The following is a 15,478-nucleotide window of genomic DNA, read 5'->3' as shown; positions in this document are numbered from 1 at the left end:
TCCATATTTTCTGGTGCGGGATTCTGTGATAAGGTGCGTCTCGGTGAGAGGTGTAGGAGTCAGGCGCAGGAGAGCAGGGATACTGAGAAGCGTGTTTAATGTAGATATAGTCCACCAATACAAAAAATGGCACAGATCCCTCTATATAAGGTCTCACAGTTCATAGAGCAGATCAGTGAAAACAAAACCGAAACTCGTGCCAAAACGCACGGAGGAACAAACTCAGTTCCGAAAATACACTACACGTGCGTAAATACGAGAACAAGAAATATCAACGATAAATGAGCGCAAAACCCCCACAAGCTTAATCCCGCACGAAATAAGGCAGGAAACAAGTACCCTATATACACACAGAAATAAACGCAATTGAAACCAGGTGTGAAAATGAACACAGACAAAAAAAAAAAACAGAAAAGGAAAAAGGGATCAGTGGCGGCTAGTAAACCTGCGACGCCGGGCACCGAGTGCTGCCCGAATCGGGAGAGGGGTTATCTTCGGTAGAAGTCGTGACAATTCCACTACCACCACACTACACTAAACAGGCCAACTTCAGATTGACTTAAATAAAGCTTCCTAAATACTATGGGATGGTATAAAAAAAGAATTCAGTTGCTTTAGGCTCCAAATAAGCTTCAGCCAACCTATCAAGTAAAATAAGAGAACATTTGTATTTTTACTTGCAGATAAGTCATTGATAGAGTAAATTACTTATTCTATCAAGTAAAAAACAATAAAAAAATTTAAGTAGTAATTTTACCTAGCAGGTTAGTTGTGTGAGATCCTCTCACAAACAGTGTATCTCCGACTCAAGCTACGAAGGAGCTGGCTAATCTTCTTTCAGGATGTCACTGGCTAAAATGCTCTTCAGGCAACCAGGTGGGCATACTCCATAGGGGTCCTTACAGGGTCCTAGCATTGCTTGGTGACCACCAGGTTCCTCAGCATGTCGAAGGAGTTGCCATTAGGCTGCACGGAGACCAAACCCTGCTCCTCAGAGCGCACCTACAGGAAGCCTTTGTCGTCGAGGCCCACCACGTCGGCATGGGGGCCGTCCTCGCTCCACAGACACACCTGGGTCCCACTGAGACAGGGCAGAGGGCACATCAAGGACAATGTAGTGTAAACGCAACCCCATGGTTACATGTGGACATGTTACGTTACGTCTGGAGATTAGGAGATGTTTATTGTTTTGACTGTGGCGAGATGTGGGATTAATTTCCTGTAGAATGCCAATTAATATCATGATCAGCAGCTGCAGATTTTACAGATAGCATGTAGAGTACCAGTGCATTCTCGTTCTCTTTTAGCAGAATTGCTCTGTTGCACAATGCCCTCAAATAAATATCAGGACCAATGAAAATGTTGATTTTATGTGAAAAATTCATGAAACCAAACCCACTGAGGAGGAGTGGAGTGTACCACAGATTACAGTAGGGGTGTTGCAGCTTGTTTACCTGTGCACCCATCTCTTGTAGTAGAGGGGCAGGACGGCCTCTGACCCCTCTCCTGGAAGGCAGAGATGAGCTGCTCCAGGGAGGTGAGGGTGCGACCTATGAGCTGTGCTGAGCTCAGGGCCTCCATGCTGGTGCCACGCTCTCGGTTGTGCTGCATCACCAGGTTGTTGATACAGTTGATACAGTTGATACAGTTGATACAGTTGCTCACATTGAAGCCACAGCCTGGAGAAGGAGATTGTTTAAAGACGTTCATTAAGAACACACTCTTCACCAAGAGTAATATAAATTACTTTTTATCCAAGCCCCGGCATAAACATCAACATAATCTAGCCTTAAATCCATGTTATGATTTAAGGGTAGACTAGGTCATCCATTACCGTGCACTGGCATTAACATAAATATAAGAGGATTCTGACCAATGAGGAGATGGAAGGTTGGTCCCATGACTGTTAATGTCACCAGCACTCTTCCAAGCTTCATCAGGTTACTGTAGTAAATGTCATTAGGCCACTTCACTCCGCGGTCAATGTCCTAGAAAGAGACCAAAACTGAATATAAGATACAAACATGTATGACAAATAAGTGGCACTCAGAGGTACAATACATTACTAGTATATACTGTACAGGTACATAAGTACAAGTATTATGATACAGTATCCACTTAGAAGACATCACTTGTAAGACATGATGCTACACATACAAACAGCAGATCTAATACTACAAGCTAAATCAGAGATAGAAAAAGAAATCTGAGTTTTACATGGCCTGTCTGTAAAACCAATCTGTACAAGTGTCTCCATGGGTTCAAAATGCCATGCTGTATATCTGTCAACCTGAGCAGCTCTTCTGAGTCTGGCCGGCTTTGAAGGTTAGGTTCTGCCCCATCTGCAGTACATCACCTAAAACGGCCACCATGTCTGTTTATATTTACCCATAACTCATGCCCCACGTCTACATTTCTACAATGGCTTTGACAGGCCTATAGTACCTCCAAAAATGGCATATCCAGCCAAGACCTCTAGTCTTGATTAAGATAAATATTTAGGCAAAGTTAGCATTGGCTGTTATTTCATCACGTCCGGTAATACATCCTGTGCCATGCTTTGGCCTGTTCTACATGTTGGCTGACTGGCCAGAGCCCATAAACAACTGGGCAGTGTGACACCAGAGTGTTTCTCATCAGACTCCCACACTGCAGTGCATATATTTTCTCTCACACACACACACACACACAAGCACCTGGAAGCAAAATAGGGCCCTTACACCATGTAAAATAAATGTTTAATGAGAAGGGGAGAAAGGAGGGTTCTAGCACAAAACCCTTTGATCAGTGAGTTGGACACACCATCCATTTGGAGAGGGAAGTGCATTGCGCTGAATAGAACAATAAGAAGAGGGACACCTGACTGGCTATGAACAGCTGTGTGAAACCTGGAGTCCTTTGTTCAGGATAAGGAGTGCTCCCAATGGAAATGTATTAGTGTAGTAAGTAAGGTAGTCTAGTGATCACAGGCTGAAGCTCAGTGACATGGATTGGGATAGGGTGGGTCTATGGCTATAGCTTGTAGATAGCATGGTGGTACCACGCAGCAGTATGCAGTGTTTGTACCTGGTAACCGGGCAGGGTGCGTACAACCTCCACCACGGCCAGCGCAGACAGGTGCTGCAGGAAGGGGATCCTCTGGCCCAGTCTGGAGCTCACAGACACATGCACACTGAACATAGCACATCCCAGAGGACTCAGCCACGCCTTCCCCCGCGGCCTGACATACACGGAAAATACAACAACAAAAACACAAAGAGGGAGAGAGAGGAGACACGATGTAACAATTTAGGTTATTCATTTGGGACGAGGTACAACAATTAACCAATGTAGGTGCATTGAGACAGAGAGAGATAGAGCTGTGGTGGAAACTGACCTCTACCCTGGGTCTGTCGAGCAGCTACAGACATTAACCCCATTTCCTCAGGCAGCTGGAGCATCAACCTGGGGAGGACAGGAGGGAAGGAGAAAGAATTGTCAAAAGAGAAAAGTGTTGCCTTCACATAACTGATTATAGTGATCAAGTATTACTCATACAATTGCAACACTCTGTAAATGAAAAGCTCCAAGAGAAATGGTAGTTGAGTAGCTACATTAGTTCTGCATTCACTCATTGGTGTCGCTATGAGAAATCATTTCCCAAAGTATTAGGTAGTTGAGGGGGAAGGGCTGAGTCGAGTGGTCCTTCTATCACGCTCTCACACACACACGCCCACTTACATGTTTTTATTTATTTTATTTATTTCACCTTTATTTAACCAGGTAGGCAAATTGAGAACACATTCTCATTTACAATTGCGACCTGGCCAAGATAAAGCAAAGCAGTTCGACACATACAACAACACATAGTTACACATGGAGTAGAACAAACATACAGTCAGTAATACAGTGAAAAATAAGTCTATATACAATGTGAGCAAGTGAGGTGAGATAAGGGAGGTGAAGGCAAATAAAATATATTAATAAATAAAAATATAAAAAAGGCCATGGTGGCGAAGTAAATACAATATAGCAAGTAAAAAAACACTGGAATGGTTGGTTTGCAGTGGAAGAAGGTGCAAAGTAGAGATAGAAATAATGGGGTGCAAAGGAGCAAAATGAATAAATACAGTAGGTAAAGAGGTAGTTGTTTGGGCTAAATTATAGATGGGCTATGTACAGGTGCAGTAATCTATGAGCTGCTCTGACAGCTGGTGCTTAAAGCTAGTGAGGGAGATAAGTGTTTCCAGTTTCAGAGATTTTTGTAGTTCGTTCCAGTCATTGGCAGCAGAGAACTGGAAGGAGAGGCGGCCAAAGGAAGAATTGGTTTTGGAGGTGACCAGAGAGATATACCTGCTGGAGCGCGTGCTACGGGTGGGCGTTGCTATGGTGACCAGCGAGCTGAGATAAGGGGGGACTTTACCTAGCAGGGTCTTGTAGATGACCTGGAGCCAGTGGGTTTGGCAACGAGTGTGAAGCGAGGGCCAGCCAACGAGAGCGTACAGGTCGCAGTGGTGGGTAGTATATGGGGCTTTGGTGACAAAACAGATGGCACTGTGATAGACTGCATCCAATTTATTGAGTAGGGTTTTGGAGGCTATTTTGTAAATGACATCACCATGTACACCCCCCCCCATCCCATCAGTGCCCAGCCCTTAGCCCCTCTGGACTGGAGTTGAACCACTGACCTTCCTATCACCAGGTGCTCCAGTCAAACAATCCCCTCCACCAAAGAAAACAAGTGTTCACTTGACCCCTGTGACACACACACACGACACACACAGTAATGAGGTGTCAATGAAGGGATCTAATGCTAATTAATCACATAGTCAAAGTAGTCTGCTTCCCTATGTGTGACGTATGTCTACTTCAACAACTCACCAAAAACATAGGCCTACTTCATATGTGTAAAGGTTTTCTTCCAGGGGTGAAGGAGAGGACCAAAATGCAGCGCGGCTAGTATTAAACATGTTTAATACAAACACAAGTGAAACACTACAAACAACCTACAAAATAACAAATGTGCAAAACCGATACAGACCTATCTGGTGCAGACCACAAACACAGAGACAGGTAACAATCACCCACAAACAAACAGTGAGAACACCCTACCTTAATATGACTCTCAATTAGAGGAAAACGCAAAACACCTGCCTCTAATCAAGAGCCATACCAGGCAACCCAAAACCAACATAGAAACGGAAAACATAGACTGCCCACCCAAAACTCACGCCCTGACCATCACACACATAAAAAACAGGTCAGGAACGTGACAATATGTGATTACTAGTCAAACACAAATACACAAGCAACTGCCTTTCCATTGAGAGTAAAAACAGGACTTTGTTTATCAATCATTTTAGAATGTTTCCTCCGTTCTCTCAAGTAGCTTGGCTGCAGGCGCCTGGTAGTTAATGTTTCCTTTCTAGAAGGCCCTGGGCTACTAGTGTCGCGCTGCATGGCCACCCTGCATTAATCACACTCTGTTAAAGATAAACTACTCAGCCAGTAGAGGTGTTAACTCTGCACCTCTCCTTTCACCCCAAACCCACACCACGAATGCTAGACACACACATAGGTCCTGGACACAATCTTATCTTAAACATTTGGTCAGCAAGATGTCTTTGCCATGTAAGGATGGTGTGTGTGTATACACTGTGCAGTGTGTAGAAAATGCACATTAATGTAAGCACACCTAGCTTGAATGACTCTGGAGTCATTCAAAGACTGACAAGACCCCATGGCCAATGTACACCTTGAAAACCACAAACAAATCCACACTGCCAAAATAGACAGCGTTTGACAGTTGGATGCAACACACTGTCAATAACCGTGAAGCGAAATATTTGAACAAGCTGTCATCTCCAGAGAAAATGAATTGACCCAGAGGTCTTAGCCAAGAAGCCCTTCATCTACTGGCCTATTCTCAAAGACTGTGGAGCTGGCAGGACAGATGAGAGAGAAGGGGAATGTGGGCTTTTCTGATGCAAAGAGGCCGTGTCAGCAAATCAGATTAGAACAGTCCCGTGTTAATCCTCCCAAACTCTGTGGCCAAACAGCCTTCATCTAAAGAGCCTTGTTTAGGGACAGTGTTTATCAAAGGGATGGTTGGGGCTACAGCCCCCCCTGATGACTCAATCTAGGACCTAACATATGGTATGTCTGGCTGGATGTTACTAGGGCTCACTTTATTGTAGGGACTTGTTCATTGTGCTTGGATGTACAGCAATGTAGAATTATCACAATACGTTTTTAAAAACACATTTTCAAAAAGTTAATCAAAACCAAATAAATCCAATCTCTCAGATGAAAAATGGTAGCCTGAGTGGGTTGGGGAGCTACTGAGCTGCAGACAAGATATATATTTCTTGTAGTCATTTCATAATGTTATTGTTAGCTGCAAATCCCTTGATCCTTGCAAATGTGTCAGAGAGATGCATGGCGAAGACTGGTGGAAGCCAAAAAGAGAAATAAGAGAAAATGAAATGTCCAAAAATAACCAGATTCTGATTTTGCAGATGTAGGAATTTGTCCTCTCAAACTGATAGTAATTAAATTGGACGTGGTATAATGGCCCAACGGCCAAAAAACTGCCATCACGTGCTCTACGAGTAAAAACCAACAAAAACAAAAAACCTGGGAGGTTGCTGTGTCAAAAAACTTAAGCCTTGGAAATCTCTAGACACAAGGAAAACATGTTTTATGCTGCTGTACTTTATTTGACAAAATAAGATTAATAAAATGGTGAAGAAATACAAATAAAAAAGTACCATGTAATTCAGGCTAATCAATTAGGATGATGTTGAGTAATGCTTGGCCATGAACCTGTGATGAGAAAATAGTTTCATGGATGGTTTAGTTAAAAAAAGGCATGAGATCCTGTATACTGGCATAGTAAATATGACACTGCTTTTATAAATCTTCCCTTACACAGACACACACACACCTCCCAACCAGGCAAGGGGTGGCAGCCGGCTGCTCCCCGTGACAGTGTGTAGCTGCAGTTTGAGCTGTGTGTATGTGAGAGCCGTGTGTGAGCCCTGTTAGCAGGAGCATGACCTCCCCGTGGCTGAGGCCAGTTAGGAGGTGGCCAGGCTCGCAGCACCGCGCAGGGGCCCTAATTGAGCGCTGGCGCAGTTTGGCAGGACCACCGGAGAACCCTGCGTGCCGCTCCGTGACGACGGCCGCCCCTTCGCCAATCAAGGCTTGAGGGGAGGCGAATGGGGGGCCAGGCTAGCTCTTTGGAGTCCTTCAGCCCCAGGAATTAGCTTTTAATAAGAACATCAGCGCCTTAACAAGGCTAGGAAGACAGGCGCTGACCTTCTCACCAAGCTGCCAGGATAGCGTTGTCCACCAATAAGTGTCGGATACAGCTGGGGGTGTGGGCAGCATGTGGGTGTGCACGTGCGCTTCAATTTGTGTGTGTTAGAGGTGTGTGTGTGTGCGTGTGTGATTTTACGTTGTTTACAGCCAAGGAGGAAGGTAATGGACTGAGATGCAGTGGACTGAGATGCAGTGGACTGAGATGCAGTGGACTGAGATGCGGTGGACTGAGATGCAGTGGACTGAGATGCAGTGGACTGAGATGCAGTGGACTGTGATGCAGTGGACTGAGATGCATTGGACTGAGATGCGGTGGGAAGTGGGTGAAAAAAGAGGAGATGTACTACTGGCAATGTGAGAAGATGCATCCAAGGGTAGTACGTTTGAAGCACCTCATGAAAAAAAACACTGGGATGAATACTCAATGCACTTTTTAAGTTAGTAAGTGTGACATAAAACGTACACTAAGGTTTAGCTCTAGCTGAAGTGTATTGCAATATCCATATGGAAGTCAACCTTCACAATTGTCAATATTCGCCCAAATCGTGGACCACTGATTCATATGCTTTGGTAATGAGTAAAATAAGTGCAAGTCAATTGCTTGCTCCAGCATCCTTATTAGTCCAATGTCTCAAAAGCAGCTTTTTAAAAAACAGTGGTAAGGTTACTGTGGTGAGTGGTAGAATTTGGAACTGGAGTGAGAGAGTGCCAGAGAGAGAGACAGAAAGAAAGAAAAAAAGAAAGAAAAAGGAGAGCCACTTCCAGTCTGTCTCTTCCAGCCCAGCAGTGAGTCCCAGACTGGTCCAGTTTCCACTATAGAGTCAGTCCACAGCCTAGCCACAGAGAGAGGAGAAAGAAAAGCTGCATTGTCCCAAAGCTGGGAACCAAAATGAGCCGTTTCAAAATGAGCCCCCCCCCCCAATGTCTCTTTTTCAGGGGCTTTGTCCCCTCTGAAATCAGTTCCCCCTTCTCTCCCTGGGCCAGCTTAGCATTGCAAACCAGCATCAAATTAATTTCTGCAACGCAAATATGAGATCAGCAACGGATCACACAAAACATCTCACTCCTAAACATGGTAATGCTCTTATATGCTCAATGGGAGGTTGTCAATAAAGGAGGTGGTGGGGGGTATGGGTGTTTGTGCGTGTACATGTATATGAGTGCGTAGAAGCAAGTGCATGTGAGTGTATGTGTGTGTGTGTGCTTGAGTGAAGAGCCATCTCTAATAAGGGCCAGCTCAGCCAGTCCAGGGCTGTAAAGCTTGGGGGGCTAATGCATTCCTCTAGAAAGTTAATCTCATTTTGAAAGCACATCCACGGAGCGTCGTTGCCACTGGCTCAGAGAAAAGCCCAAACGCATTAGAACATTTCTCAGTAACGTCCACAAAGAGGGAGAGAAAAGGCCCACAATTAGCAATTAGATGGCTACAATGGCGGGGCTTTCACCTGCAAGTGAAACAAATGGACAAGGAAACTCTCCTCTCCCTGAATAGAATAAGAGCAGAGGAGAGAAAATGTAGTGGGAGACAAAAGACAAGGAGTTAATTCACACTGTTTTAGATGAGAAACCTCATGGTCTATACTGAAGGGAAGCAACAAGTACTTCAGATCATTTGGATGGTGGTGTCTGTACCACTGCAATAAGAAATATAAAAACTCCCCATGCCAGTGTACTGCTCCAATAAGAAATATAAAAACTCCCCATGCAAGTGTACTGCTCCAATAACAAAAAGAAAACTCCTCATGCAAGTGTAAGTAAGTACAGTGCCTTCAGAAAAAAATCATACCCCTTAACTTATTCTACATTTTGTGTTACAGCCTGAATTCCCCAAAACAAAATTTTACCCATCACCCCATAATGACATGTGAAAGCATGTTTTTAAACATTTTTGCAAATGTATTTCAAAATAAATAAATACATATTTTATTTACACAAGTATTCACACCCAATACATGTTAGTCAATATGGCAGCTATTACAGCTGTGAGACTTTCTGGGTAAGTCTCTAAGAGCTTTCCTCACCTAGATTGTACAATATTTGCACATTATTCTTAAAACATTCTTCAAGCTCTGTCAAGTTGGTTGTTGATCATTGCCACACAGCCATTTTCAAGTGTTGGCATAGATTTTCAAGACGATTTAAGTCAAAACTGTAACTAGGCCACTCAGGAACATTCAACATGCTTGGTAAGAAAATCCAGTGTATATTTGGCCTTGTGTTTTAGGTTACTGTCCTGCTGAAATGGGAATTTGTCTCCCAGTGTCTGTTGGAAAGCAGACTGAACCAGATTTTCTTCTAGGATTTTGCCTGTGCTTAGCTCTATTCCGTTTCTTTTTATGCCCAAAAAACTCAGATGATAAGCATACCCATAAGCATAACCAGTGTGTCAAATCGGAGGACCTGTTGTCCGGACCTCTGGCAGTCTATGGGGGTGCCACAGGTTTTAATTCTCGGGCCGACTCTTTTCTCTGTATACATCAATGATGTCGCTCTTGCTGCTGGTGATTCTCTGATCCACCTCTACGCAGATGACACCATTCTGTATACTTCTGGCCCTTCTTTGGACATTGTGTTAACAAACCTCCAGACGAGCTTCAATGCCATACAACACTCCTTCCGTGGCCTCCAACTGCTCTTAAATGCAAGTAAAACTAAATGCATGCTCTTCAACCGATCGCTGCCTGCACCTGCCCGCCTGACTAGCATCACTACACTGGACGGTTCTGACTTAGAATATGTGGACAACTACAAATACCTAGGTGTCTGGTTAGACTGTAAACTCTCCTTCCAGACTCACATTAATCATTTCCAATCCAAAATTAAATCTAGAATTGGCTTCCTATTTCGCAACAAAGCATCATTCACTCATGCTGCCAAACATACCCTCGTAAAACAGACTATTCTACCGATCCTAGAATTCGGCGATGTCATTTACAAAATAGCTTCCAACACTCTACTCAGCAAATTGGATGTAGTCTATCACAGTGCCATCCGTTTTGTCACCAAAGCCCCATATACCACCCACCACTGCTATCATGACACAAGGCAAGACCCAGATGCAGACACAGGAGGCAGATGGTTGGAGTCTTACAATATTTATTAATCCAATAGGGTAAGGAAAGAGAATGGTCGTGGACAGGCAAAAGAGTCAAAACCAGTACAGAGTCCAAAAGGTACCGAAGAGCAGGCAGAATCAAGGTCAGGGCAGACAGGATGATCAGGCAGGCGGGAAAGTAGTCCAGAGTCGGGCAGGGAGTACGGGAAAAACACGCTGTCACCCTGGAGGGGGTGGAGACAATCACAGGAACAGGTGAAACAGATCAGGGTGTGACAACTGCGACCTGTATGCTCTCGTTTCCTGGCCCTGGCTTCGTATTCGTCGCCAAACCCACTCGCTCCAGGTCATCTATAAGTCTTTGCTAGGTAAAGCCATTGCCTTATCTCAGCTCACTGGTCACCATAGCAGCACCCTCTCATAGCATGCACTCCAGCAGGTATATTTCACTGGTCATCCCCAAAGTGAACTTCCCCTTTGGCCGCCTTTCCTTCCAGTTCTCTGCTGCCAATGACTGGAATGAATTGCAAAGATCACTGAAGATGGAGTCTTATATCTCCCTCACTAACTTTAAGCATCAGCTGTCAGAGCAGCTTACCAATCATTACACCTGTACATAGCCCATCTGTAAATAGCCCACCCACTTACCTCATCCCAATATTGTTATTTATTATTTTGCTCCTTTGCACCCCAGTATCTCTACTTGCACATTCATCTTCTGCACATCTATCACTCCAGTGTTAATGCTAAATTGTAATTATTTCACCACTACGGCCTATTTATTGCCTTACCTCCTAATCTTACTATATTGCACACACTGTATATAGATTTTTCTATTGTGTTATTGACTGTACGTTTGTTTATCCCATGTGTAACTCTGTGTTGTTTGTGTCGCACTGCTTTGCTTTATCTTGGCCAGGTCGCAGTTGTAAATAAAAACTTGTTCTCAACTGGCCTACCTGGTTAAATAAAGGTGATTTATTTTTTATTTATTTTTTAATCATGATGAAGCCACCACAATGCTTCAATATATTAAAAGTGGTATTCTAATGCCTTATTGTTGTGAAATTGTTAGATTACTTGTTAGATATTACTGCACGGTCGGAACTAGAAGCACAAGCATTTCACTACACTCGCATTAACATCGGCTAACCATGTGTATGTGACCAATAACATTTGATTTGATTTGCAAACAGATTGCATGTTCTGGAATATGTTTATTCTGTACAGGCTTCCTTCTTTTCGCTCTGTGAATTAGGTTTGTGTTGTGGAGTTACTACAATGTTGTTGATCCATCCTCAATTTTCTCTTATCACAGCCATGTAACTGTTTTAAAGTCACTATTGGCCTCATGGTGACATCCCTGAGCGGTTTCCTTCCTTGCCGGCAATTGAGTTAGGAAGGACGCCTGTATCTTTGTAGTGACTGGGTGTATTGATACACCAACCAAAGTGTAATTTATAACTTCTCCATGCTCAAATGGATATTCAATGTCTGCCTTTTATGTTTTTACCCATCTACCAATAGTTGCCCTTCTTTGCGAGCCATTAGAAAATCTCCCTGGTCTTTGTGGTTGAATCTGTGGTTGAAATGCACTGCTCGACTGAGGGACCTTACAGATAAATGTATGAGTGGGGTACAGAGATGAGGTAGTCATTCAAAAATCATGTTGAACACTATTATTACACACAGAGTGAGTCCATGCAACTTATTATGTGACTTGTGTGAATACTTTCTGAAGGCACTGTAAGTAGCCTTACACAAGCCTTGACTTGTGCGAGCCGGAGCGGCTCATAGGAGCAGGAGCCCATCTCCTGTTTCTGTAGCGTGATGTACATGTACACCCTCTGGACAGGGCCTTACCCCCAATCTATCTCCTTAATACTGAGTGCCAAGCAGAGAAGCATCGGGTCCCATTTTTACAGTCTTTGGTATGACTCGGCTGGGGATTGCATTCCGAAGCTTCCAATGGCATAGCGGACACTCTAACCCAGGGGTTCGCAAACTTTTTTGGCCCGCGACTCCATTTTGATACAAAGAAAATCACGACCCACCATGTAAAAAAAGTTATGTAAACAAAGGCCAATGTCAACTTTTTTAATTTGGACTATGACAGTCTACTACAAATCAGTCTGACAGTACTTTAGTCCTAATGAATAATGGTTTGAAGTGACTGAAATGCATCAGAAAGGCATTGGGAAGTTCAGAAGATCATCAGGCAAGAATTTTGTATAATCTTCTGTGTAATCTTCTCCAATATATCTGGGTTGCTGGAGGTGGCCCAATGATATGGCCTGCTTCTCCCTGAGCCTTGGCCTGTAGCACAAAACAGCTGTGTTGCTCTAGGTTGGTCTCCTCAAATCAGCAGCATGGCACTGATTGGGAACAACAGCAGCAGCCACATGGAGGGACTCCCTCCTCAACCTGCACCGTGCACCCACACACACTCTTTCCCCGCCCTCTCTCTACCTCTCTCTCTCGCCCCCTCCCCCTCCAACCCTCTCTATACACTTTAACCTGTTGGATGCAAAACAATGCTGTGACCTTTAACCAGAGGGAACTGAAGTCTGAAGACCTCAGGCAAACAGTTACAGGTCCACTACTATTAAACCTGAAAGAGCAATACCTTCAAGTAGGGAGAGGAAAGGCAAAAAGGGATTAAGATAAAGAGAGATGGAGAAATAGGGGTAAAGAGCAAGAGAGAGGGTGAGAGAGAGAAAGATAGAGCGAGAGACAGGTAGAGTGAAAGAGAGACTCTGAGTGCAAACACTGCAGCAGTAGTAAAGCAGTAGTAACCCCTACTAGTCAATCACCAACTACATCCAGCAGGAGCATCCATTTCATCGCCGCTGACCGGGCCCGGCCAGAACAAAGACATTACAAGCCCAGAACAAAGACATTACAAAGTAGCACGTCTGGGGATGAAAGAGAGGACCAGCTCTCCCAGCAGAAGAGCAGGGTCCTTTTAAGTCTGGCCAGGCTTTTGTGTGGATGGGGAGGGGGGGGGGGGGGCTGAGCCAAAGGGGTCACTTACCCAGGGCCAAGGGGTCAGAGGATAAATAGCCACCAGCCAAGTCATCTGTGGGACAAGTGGGGAGGAGTGGTAACTCACACCCCACTAGACTGACACATAGACAGGGTGTATGTGTGTGTCCTGGATTAGCGTAAAGGCCCAGTATGGAGGAGAACGGTGTGTGTGTGTGGGGGTGGGAGTGGTAACTCACACCCCACTAGACTGACACATAGACAGGGTGTATGTGTGTGTCCTGGATTAGCGTAAAGGCCCAGTATGGAGGAGAACGGTGTGTGTGTGTGGGGGTGGGGGGGGGGGGGTACCCCATTTTGGCGAGGGCTCCCTGCAAGGTCTGAGCAGCAAAACAATGTATTTTTTTAAACAGCTAACTTCCTGCAATTCTACACATTTTGTCATGGGGCTGAGAGAAAATGTTGCTGTTTTCCTGCAACTCTAGTACACCAGTGGGGGGTGGGGGGTTATACTTAACACATCACACACAGCAGACAGAAAGTGGATTTTAGCCCTCAGTAGACCTAGGGTTGAAGCTTTGCTCTGTTGGTTCTTCTCAAACACCAGATGAAGACTCACAAGGAATGGCTGTTGTGGTGTTGGCAAATAAAGAGCAACCCGTTTTTGACCACACTGACATGGATGACGGCCTCCATGTTACATAAATCATGACAGTAACTTTCAGACAATGTCAAAATTGTTTGATTTGACTGGATTTTCTTTTCCGATAATACAACTTTAATTCAAATATAACTCATCAGGCAGAGTGATATAAGTCGTTTATTGGAGGATATTTTACTGAAAGCCATTTCCCCCCAAATAACTCTCCCATCCAATCCCTATCCAATCCCCCAGATCAAAATATCTCAAATTAAGAGATTACTTCTGCTGTCGATGCTCATTTCCACAACTGGATTTGCCATGGTTAGTATAAGCAAGTTTGCATTGATCATCCGCCGGCAAAAAGTGATGGTCGATAGGAGAGGAAAAACGAATCTGGAAATGTGATTAATTGAGCTAATCCTGTTTCGTCAAAGAGCGGAGCAAATTATCATTTTCAAATAGCACCCTTGGAGGGGTTCAATGGGAGGCGTCGTCCATTACTGAGGGCAGACGAGGGCGGGATGCCCTCTTTTCCCTGACTTTGCTGGACCAGGCTAGACTGACCCTTTAATGGCCCTTTTATTTATTTATTTATTTATTTAACCTTTATTTAACCAGGTAGGCAAATTGAGAACACGTTCTCATTTACAATTGCGACCTGGCCTAATAGAGCTCCAGTCAGAAAGCCCACTCTTTAGAACATATGGAGGGACGCCACTTGATGTCTCTCTTTAGAGTTAGTGCTTTTCTGTGATGTCTTTGTTTTAGGACCTACAGTGCTTTCAGAAAGTATTCATACCCCTTGACTTATTCCACATTTTGTTGTGTTACAGCCTGAATTCAAAATTGATTATATAGGTTTTTTCCCTCACCCATCTACACACAATACCCCATAATGACAAAGTGAAAACATGTTTATATATATTTTTTCAAATGTATTGAAAATGAAATACAGAAAAATCTAATTTATATACGTATTCACACCTCTGAGTACTTTGTAGAAGCACCTTTGGCAGCGATTACAGCTGTGAGACTTTCTATGTAAGTCTCTAAGAACTTTCTACACCTGGATTGCGCAACATTTGCCCATTATTTAAGTAAAAACTGTAACTCAGTCACTCAAGAACATTGACTTTCTTCTTTGTAAGCAACTCCAGTGTATATTTGGCCTTGTGTTTTAGGTTATTTTCCTGCGGAAAGGTGAATTAATCTCCCAATGTCTGGTGGAAAGCAGACTGAACCAGGTTTTCCTCTAGGATTTTGCCTGTACTAAGCTCCATAACATTTATTTTTTATCCTGAAAAACTCCCCAGTCCTTAATGATTACAAGCATACCCATAACATGATGCAGCCTCCACTATGCTTGAAAATATGGAGAGTGGTACTCAGTAATGTATTATATTGGACTTGCTCCAAACATACATTTTTTGTATTCAGGACATAAAGTTAACTGCTTTCCCTCATTTTTTGCTTTAGTGCCTTGTTGCAAACAG

At 43.9% G+C, this 15,478-nt stretch overlaps 1 pseudogene; it reads right to left on the bottom strand.

Moving 5' to 3' along the window:
- Positions 1 to 909: 909 nt before the first annotated feature.
- LOC129867821 (biotin--protein ligase-like) overlaps positions 910 to 15,478 on the bottom strand; it is a 34,430-nt pseudogene continuing 19,861 nt past the window's right edge.

The sequence above is a fragment of the Salvelinus fontinalis genome, chromosome 13 (assembly GCF_029448725.1).
Source record: "Salvelinus fontinalis isolate EN_2023a chromosome 13, ASM2944872v1, whole genome shotgun sequence".
In the NCBI taxonomy this organism is placed as follows: Eukaryota; Metazoa; Chordata; class Actinopteri; order Salmoniformes; family Salmonidae; genus Salvelinus; species Salvelinus fontinalis.
This window is presented reverse-complemented; position numbering and strand designations above follow the sequence as displayed.